Genomic DNA, 9,376 nt, shown 5'->3' on the forward strand with positions numbered 1-9,376 from the left:
CAGGGGCTGGACCCAGGGAGGAAGGTCCCGCTCACAACCTGCTGCCTGCCGGTTGTGAAGACCCTGGAAACATATGAGCCTGAGAGCCCATTCCTGCTCAGGGAAGCCAGCTGGGCACGAACTGCAGGAGCAGGCGGGAGGGGTTGGGACAGGCTGCAGGAATGATGGGGTCAGCTAGATAGGGTCCCAGGGTGCCACCTGGACAGGCCTGGAGCTGTCCGATGGGGTTGATCACGGGACTCAGCTTGCAGGTTGCTGTTGTGAGCATCATGTGACCAGAGCAGGAAGAGCTTAGGTGGGGCTGGGCAATCAGGAAGCGCCCACATACAGCTGCTGCCCCCTCCCCCACTCTGGCCGCTCCGCAGCTACTGTTCTCATCCCCATTTTCAGAGCAGGAAACTGAGTCTCAGAGAGGGTCAGTGACTTCCCTAGAGTCACACAGCAAATACGTGGAAGAGCAGAGATTTGAGGCCAGGCCTTCCGAACATAAAGCCAGAGCCACCACTGTGATCCATTAGTTTTGGCCGGGTGTCCTCTCTCTCAGGGTGCCTGGAACCAGCACTTCCCAGAGTCTGGAATTTTCCACCAGGCAACGGGCTAAGTCTGAACGTGGAGAGATCTCACTTTCTTAACACAAAGGCAAATCTGACCCTGGGCTCCCTGGAGCTGCCGGCGCCCAACTGGGCGTCCTTGGCTGGCCACTCCTTGCCCTGGACGCTCTAGGAAGAAAAAGAGGCGACAAGCCAGCCACTCCCATGACCCTCACCCTCAGCTCCCTGGCTGGTCTTGGGACAAGGCAGGCGAAGTGTTTCTTCCACAAGGAGGGGTCAGATGGACCATCGCGTGGCTCAGGGAGGCCTGGGATTCCAGGGGCAGGGTGGGGCCTGGGAAAGCCCGCTGTCTTCAGCATTTTTTGGCTAGTCTCAAGACATTTTTGAGCCACCCCACTTGCTGTACCATCTGGCTGTAAATTAAACAGTGCGGGGAGGCGAAGGGTGAGGGATGATTGCTCTCTTTTCCCAAAGTTTCCAGTCTCATAATATAGCTATATTTCTTTCCCTGGGTTCCAGTCCTGGCTACACCCCTACCAGCTGTGGGATCTGGGCTAATATGGAATCATGAACCTAGCTGAGCCTTAGTTTCCTCATCTGTCGAGTGGGGTTGATAGAAGCTAGAAGTCCATTTCTCACAGGGCCATGGGTGAGAATCGATAAAAATGATGTGTCTGAACTCCTTTGTAAATAGAAGCAGTTAATATTATTGTTGCTATTGCCCAGTTCTCCCTGCCCCAAAGTTGCTGCCCTTTCGTTTAGTCCAGTTTTGGTCCAGAAACATGGCTCCTAGCTTGTGTCTCTGGCTGCCCTGACCCCTGGAGAAACTGCAGTCCAGATCTCTAACCAGGTCTGAGTCCGAGAGGAAAATGCCTTGAGTCAAGAGTGCCAGCTGAGCCAAGCAGTAGCAGAGGCAGGCTCCCACTGTGCTAACATCTTCCTTGCTTCCAGATGTCCCCGCACCTGCCCAGGGAGCATCCCAGAACCCAAAAAGCCTTGATGTGCAAAAGGGGTGCTTTGTGCAAACAGCAGGGAGGAAGCCCCTGCTTCCCACCCGGGTGGGGCCCAGGTGCCCACAATCTCTGCCTTGCAGGCAAAGCTGACCTGTGCATCTAAGGAGGGATTTAGACCTGACCTTGCCCTTGAGGCTTCCTGCACCCCCACCCTCTCTTTTCTGGAGCTGGAAGGATTCAGACGGGAAGCTGGCCCCGGGGCCTGTGTTGAGTTTGCCTCAGATTCAGTCCTGGTATCTGGCAGCCTCTGTTAGGAGAATCAGTTCTTGGAAATTCCCCAGATCAATACCTGCTGCAAAGAGGGCTGAGCATCACTCGGACCAGAGGAAACTTGAGAGCTTCAAAAGACTGCAGGGGATGGAAGAAGGATGATAAAATGCTTCCCATAAAGTGAAATGAAGTGATTTGTAACATGTCTCTATTTCTTTACAAGTGGAAGGAGCTTCTCCAGGGAACGCCAGCCAGGAGGACACACAGCTTCTTACTTCCAGAGCCCTGGTTCCTGCGGTCCACCGCAAGCGGGGTATCCTCGTAACCACACCCTGGCCTCGTGTCAACCAGACGAGGTTCAGATGCAGCGGAAGCACCAGCTGGTGACTCTGAGCAGCTTCTGTCCCTCATCTTTGTGTGTGTGTTGTGTGTGTTTTACAATTGAAGAAAATCATATATTTAACACTGTGGTGCCGTGAAGGCGCTACAAAGGTGGAAGACCAAACTAAGTGATATCGATGGAATGGATGGGCTTCAGAGATCTTACAGATCCATACCAAAAACTCAGGACAAAAGATCATTTTATTCCCGTGAAGTCTGAGCTTTACCTCCTGATACTATGTATTACTGACTGCCCATCCGCAGCCGTTAACTGAGAATATAAACTCCGAGAGACATTAGGCAGCAAAGTTGTTCCTCTCCTGAGCCATTAAAATACTATTTATTTATCTGGCTGTGCAGGGTCTTAGTTGCGGAAGGTGGAGTTTAGTTTGCTGACCGGGGATGGAACCCGGGCCCCCCAGCATGGAAGCATGGAGTCTTACCTTGCGCTCAGCATGATGTTCCTGAGGTTCATCCATGCTGTAGCAGGTATCAGGGCATCCTTCCTTTTTAAATGCTCCCTAAGCTTCGAGATGGGGTTCGCCAAGCCCACAGAGGGCTTCCCTGGTGGCTCAGACGGTAAAGCGTCTGCCTACAATGGGGGAGACCCGAGTTCGATCCCTGGGTCGGGGATATCCCCTGGAGAAGGAAATGGCAACCCACTCCAGTACCCTTGCCTGGAAAATTCCACGGATGGAGGATCCTGGTGGGCTACAGTCTATGAGGGTCGCAAAGAGTGGGACGCGACTGAGTGACTTCACTTCAAGCCCACAGAGATCCCTGGGAGGGAAGGAAACTCCACTCCAGTGTGGGTTTGATGAAGGACAGAGCCTCCAAGTGGCTCCTGGGATCTGTCAGTGTGAGACCTACATGGATGATGTGCAGAAGCTTTGCACGTGGAAAACACCCACCACTCTTTCCTTCCTATTATTTTGTTTCATTTCGGCTGCCCTGGGTCTTCCTTGCAGCCTGCGGGCTTTCTCTAATGCGGGTGCGCACGGGCTTCTCTCGGGGCATATGGGCTCTGGAGCATGCGGGCTCAGTAGCTGGGACGCGTGGGCTTTCTCCAGTTGTGGCGCAGGGGCTTAGTGGCATGTGGGATCTTAGTTCCTCGACCAGGGATCGAACCTGCGTCCCTTACAGTGAGAGGCAGAGCCTTAACCACTGGGCCACCAGGAAATTCTCCCAACACTCTTTACTTTTGTATCTATATGAGATGATGGATGTTCGCTGAACTTCTTGTGGCCATCATTTCCGTATGCGTGTAAGTCAAATCATGGAGCTGTCACCTTAAACTTACACAGTGCTGTATGTCAGTTATGCCTCAATAAAACTGGAAGAAAAAAAGAAAAGAAAGAAAACACTCAACAAATGATCTTCATTGCCGTTCCTCCTCCAGGCAGACCTCCATAGGAAGCTTCACTCTGGTCAGAAGGGCCTTTGTTAAGATAAACTCTAAGAGCCAGAGGCTAGAGTCCTGTCCAAGGGACTTTACCTTCAGGGTCTAGGAATTCTAAAGATCTAAAGGCGAAAATTTCTCTCTGCACTGTGCTGGGTGTCATGGCTCACTTGTGCTTTAGTCTCTGTCTTAATTTCAAACGCCCCAGAAAAGAAATTGTGAGTTAAGAATTTGAGGGCAAGGATTTTTGGGGGGAGATGATTCTAGGCAACTGACGGCAACAGACTTGGAGGTCAGCATTACTATCACCCTTTTACAGATGAGAAAATAGAGGCACCGCAAGGCTGAGTAAAAGTATATTAACATTATTATTGGATTTTTAAGTTGTATTTTCTTTTAAAAAAATATTTATCTAACTGCACCAAGTCTTAGTTGCAGCATGGAAGATCTAGTTCCCTGACCAGGGATTGAACCCTGGCCCTCTGCACTGGGATCACAGGGTCTTAACCGCTGAACCACCAGGGAAGTCTAAAGTTATATTTTCTTAAAAACACTATTTTCCTGGCCAATACGCATATTGAAAATGTTCAATTTTATTAGTAAGTCAAGAAGTATAGATAAAAATAAGTCTGATACATTTTCACTACCGTGTTTGTACAGATTTTAAGAATAACTTTCAATATTGGGGAGGGCGGAGGAGAGTAAAAACTTCCTCCCACTGCAGACGGAAGGATATATCAGACAATTTACAATATGCATCAGAAGCCATAAATACATACTCTCTTCGACTCAGAAACCTGCTTGTGGAAAATTGTCCATTGAAAATTTTGTAAAAATTCAGCTACAATGTGCTCACTGAATGTGAATAAAAATAATAGAAATTATTACAGTTGCCTTGTGTTGAGAAAAACAATTTTAAAAATGGAAATAAGGCAAAAAGAGGGTGGGGCATCCTTTTAAAGTCATGGAAGGGCATTTTCTAACATGCCCACCTGAGGGTCAACTAATTCTCTCATGAGCTGTAATTTCCTTTGACCTTCTAGTTGCCATCAGTCAAGGATCAGACATTTTACAGCTCTGTGAAGTTAGAGGCTAATTTGTAGACAGCTGATAAAGTACATAGGTTTTCTTTTCTGTCATTTAGAAAATAACCTCAAAGATGATCCCTGTGTCTTTGGGATATGGCTGTATCTAATTTAGCAATCTATATCCACGTTCTTTCTTTCAGCAGCTATATACAACTCCAATCTTTTTCATCCTGCTGATTCCCTTGCTAATGAAGTTGCCCATGAAACGAGGATTTTCATCATTTTGAAAAATTGGCCTTCACATATGGAGTATTAAAGACAAGATACAACATACATGTCTAATTATAGGGCACTGGCTAAATAGGTTATGGTATATTCATGGTCCAATGGATTACTAAGCAGCCACTGAAAATCAGATGATAGAAGACCCTTTAATGACATATTGTCAGTTAAAAAAAAAATCACAACTAGAGATACAGAATGATGTAATTGTTGTTAAAACAATGTGGGGACTTCCCTGGTGGTTCAGCGGCTAAGACAGTGAGCTCCCGGTGCGGGGGCCCAGGTTTGATTCCTGGCCAGGAAACTAGATCCCCCATGTTGCACTTAAGACCCAGAGCGGCCAAATAAATAAATAAGAAATAAAGCAAATATTTAACACCCCCCCCAAAAAAACCCAATGTGCTATCGAATGAAAGTCTGTGTCCCCCACAAGTTGTATGTTGAAATGCTAATCCTCAAGGGTTAGGCCTCTTCAGGAGGTGGGGCCTCTGGGAGGGGATTAGGCCGTGAGGGTGGAGCCCTCAAGAATGGGATTTGCGCTTGTGTCAATGGCACCCCACTCCAGTACTCTTGCCTGGAAAATCTCATGGATGGAGGAGCCTGGTAGGCTGCAGTCCATGGGGTCGCTAAGAGTCAGGCACGACTGAGCGACTTCACTTTCGCTTTTCACTTTCCTGCATTGGAGAAGGAAATGGCACCCCACTCCAGTGCTCTTGCCTGGAGAATCCCAGGGACGACGGAGCCTGGTGGGCTGCCGTCTACGGGGTTGCACAGAGTCGGACACGACTGAAGCGACTTAGCAGCAGCAAGGGGCCCCAGAGGGCTCCCTTGCCCCTTCAGCCTCGTGAAGACACAGAGAGAAGAAGGCTGTCCTTGAACCAGAAAGCGGCGCTCACCAGACGCTGAAACCCACTGAGGCCGTGCTCTTGGACTTCCCAGAATCCAGGACTGTAAGGTTATTGTGGTTGTTACGGCAGCCCAAACGGACTGAGACACAGGCACAGACAGAGGTCTGCGGTTGCACTCGTCGAGACGATGACCGTGCTTATTCCTGGGAGACTGGCTCTGCGGATTTACGGATTTGCAGCGCAGTGACTGAGTATTTTCACAGACTGCTGCTAAGTGGCTTCAGTCGTGTCCGACTCGGTGCGACCCTGTAGACGGCAGCCCAGCAGGCTCCCCCGTCCCTGGGATTCTCCAGGCAAGAGCGCTGGAGTGGGGTGCCATTTCCTTCTCCAATGCAGGAAAGTGAAAAGCGAAAGGGAAGTCGCTCAGTCATGTCCAACTCTTAGCGACCTCATGGACTGCAGCCTACCAGGCTCCTTCATCCATGGGATTTTCTAGGCAAGAGCACTGGAGTCAGTTGCCATTTCTTTCTCTTCGCGACCTCATGGACTGCAGCCTACCAGGCTCCTCCATCCATGGGATTTTCCAGGCAAGAGCACTGGAGTGGGGTGCCGTTTCCTTCTCCAATGCATGAAAGTGAAAAGCGAAAGTGAAGTCGCTCAGTCGTGTCCAACTCTTAGCGACCTCATGGACTGCAGCCTACCAGGCTCCTCCATCCATGGGATTTTCCAGGCAAGAGTGCTGGAGTGGGGTGCCATTGCCTTCTCTGGGGAAACTCGTTTAGGGAGTGTTTAAAACTTCATTGTGTCTTCCATTTTTCTAATTTTCTGTAATGAACATGTCTTTTTTGAGTCATATTTTTGTTTAAAACACCATTAAAAGTTCTATTTGTAACTATATATTGATAGCCCTTACTAATCTACGTTAACTTTTTGAGGCTTCAATGTATTTTTAAATTTAAATTTTTGGATTGAAATGCAGTAAAGTTGACCTTATTTTTTTGGTGTACATTTCTGTTTATTGTCTTGTTGTTGTTCAGTCCCTCAGTCACGTCCGACTCTTTGCGACCCCACGGACTGCAGCACGCCAGGCTTCCCTGTCCATCACCAACTCCTGGAGCTTGCTCAGACTCCTGTCTATTGAATCGGTGATGCCATCCAACCATCTCGTTCTGTTATCCCCTTCTCCTCCGGCCTTCAATCTTTCCCAGAGCACACGTATAAATTTGTGTAACCACGGCCACCACCAGGATCCAAAACAGTTCTATCACTGAAAAAACTCCTTTATGCAAATTTCCGGACAGTCCAGTGGAGAGGACTCCACACTTCCACTGCCAGAGGCGCAGGTTCAGTGCCTGGTCAGGGAACTAAGACTCCCGCAAGCTGCGTGGTGTGACCAAACAAACAAATGAAACATAAACACATTCCTTTCTGCTAACCCCTTGGAATCACACCCTCACCTCTCCTAACGCACAGCAACCATCGACCTGTTCGCATCACTATATCACTGGAGTAGTTTTGTCTTTTTGTGAATGTCATATAAACGGAAACAAACAAAGGGTTGGAGAGAATCACTGAGAGGATGTGATGGCTGGTCCACCCAAGAGCTGGATCCAGGCCATCAGAAGCGCCTTGCCCGCTCCCTGTTCTTGGAGTGCAGTTCTGTCCGCCTTTCCCACAGCGGAAGCCGTTCTCCAGGACATGACCTGGAGTAAGGTGTAGTTGTGACCAACTGGACAACAGAAGTGACTGAAGCCAGGGAGGGTCTCTATATAGACTTCAAGCTTCTGGCAGGGGGGTGGGGAGATCTGCTTGTCCTGCGGCCCAAGACTAGGCCGGCGCGTCGGTCCTCTTGCTCGTTTTGTTGCTGTGGTTTAGTCGCTAAGCAGCGTCTGACTCTTTGCCGCCCCAGGACTATAGCCCACCAGGCTCCTCCGTCCATGGGATTTTCCAGGCAAGGATGCTAGAGTGGGTTGCCATTTCCTTCTCCAGGGAATCTTCCAGGCCCAGGGATTGAACCCTCATCTCCTGTATTGGCAGGTGGATTCTTTACCACTGAGCCACCTGGGAAGCCCTTCCTTAGTTTTTAAAAGAAATATTTATGTATTTATTTGCCTGTGCTGAGGCACGTGGGATCTAGTTCCCTGACCAAAGATTGATCCCAGGTCCCCTGCATTGGGAACTTGGAGTCTTAGCCACTGGACCACCGGGGAAGTCCCACCCCTTGCTTATTAACCCTCAGTTCAGTTCAGTTCAGTTGCTCAGCCGTGTCCGACCCTTTACTACCCCATGGACTGCAGCACTCCAGGCTTCCCTGTCCATCGCCAACTCCCGGAGCTCACTCAAACACATGTCCATCGAGTAGGTGATGCCATGCAACCATCTCATCCTCTGTCGTCCCCTTCTCCTCCTACCTTCAATCTTTCCCAGCATCAGGGTCTTTTCCAATGAGTCAGTTCTTCACATCAGGTGGCCAAAGTATTGGAGCTTTAGCTTTAGCATTAGTCCTTCTAATGAATATTGAGGACTGATTTTCTTTAGGATGGACTGGTTTGATCTTGCAGCCCCAGGGACTCTCAAGAATCTTCTCCAACACCACAGCCTGCCAAGCTTCTCTGTGCATGGAATTCTCCAGGCCAGAATAATGAAGTGGGTAGCTGTTCCCTTTTCCAGGGGATCTTCCCAATGCAGTGATCGAAGCCAGGTTTCCTGCATTGCAGGTGGATTCTTTACCATCTGAACCACCAGAGAAGCCCCTTATTAACCGTGCCACCTACCAATTTAGAATGACCTGCCTCTTAGGTCTCTCCTGCCCTCCATGTAGAGGTCAGTTTCTGACTTCACCTGGGAAGCTCTGGAGAATGTGAACCAAGATGCTGCATGTAACCTTGCTGCCTCCATTCTCTCAGCCTAATGGCTTCAAGATCCAGGCAAGCTGCTGCTTACTTGTATTAATAGTTCATCACTCTTTGCTGCAAAATGGTATGGATGAATCAGCTCAGTCGCTCAGTCGTGTCTGACTCTTTGCAACCCCATGAATCTCAGCACGCCAGGCCTCCCTGTCCATCACCAACTCCCGGAGTTCACTCCAACTCATGCCCATCAAGTCGGTGATGCCATCCAGCCATCTCATCCTCTGTCGTCCCCTTCTCCTCCTGCCCCTAATCCCTCCCAGCATCAGTCTTTTCCAACGAGTCAGCTCTTCGTCTGAGGTGGCCAAAGTATTGGAGTTTCAGCTTTAGCATCAGTCCTTCCAATGAACACCCAGCACTGATCTCCTTTAGAATGGACTGGTTGGATCTCCTTGCCGTCCAAGGGACTCTCAAGAGTCTTCTCCAACACCACAGTTCAAAAGCATCAATTCTTCGGCTCTCAACTTTCTTCACAGTCCAACTCTCACACCCATACATGACCACTGAAAAAACAGCCTTGACTAGACAGACCTTTGTTGGCAAAGTAATGTCTCTGCTTTTTAATATGCTATCTAGGTTGGTCAAAACTTTCCTTCCAAGGAGTAAGCGTCTTTTAATTTCATGGCTGTGGTCACCATCTGCAGTGATTTTGGAGCCCCCAAAATAAAGTCTGATACTGTTTCTGCTGTTTCACCATCTATTTGTCATGAAGTGATGGGACCAGATGCCATGATCTTCGTTTTCTGAATGTTGAG

This window comes from Budorcas taxicolor, chromosome 11, assembly GCF_023091745.1.
Source record: "Budorcas taxicolor isolate Tak-1 chromosome 11, Takin1.1, whole genome shotgun sequence".
Lineage (NCBI taxonomy): Eukaryota > Metazoa > Chordata > Mammalia > Artiodactyla > Bovidae > Budorcas > Budorcas taxicolor.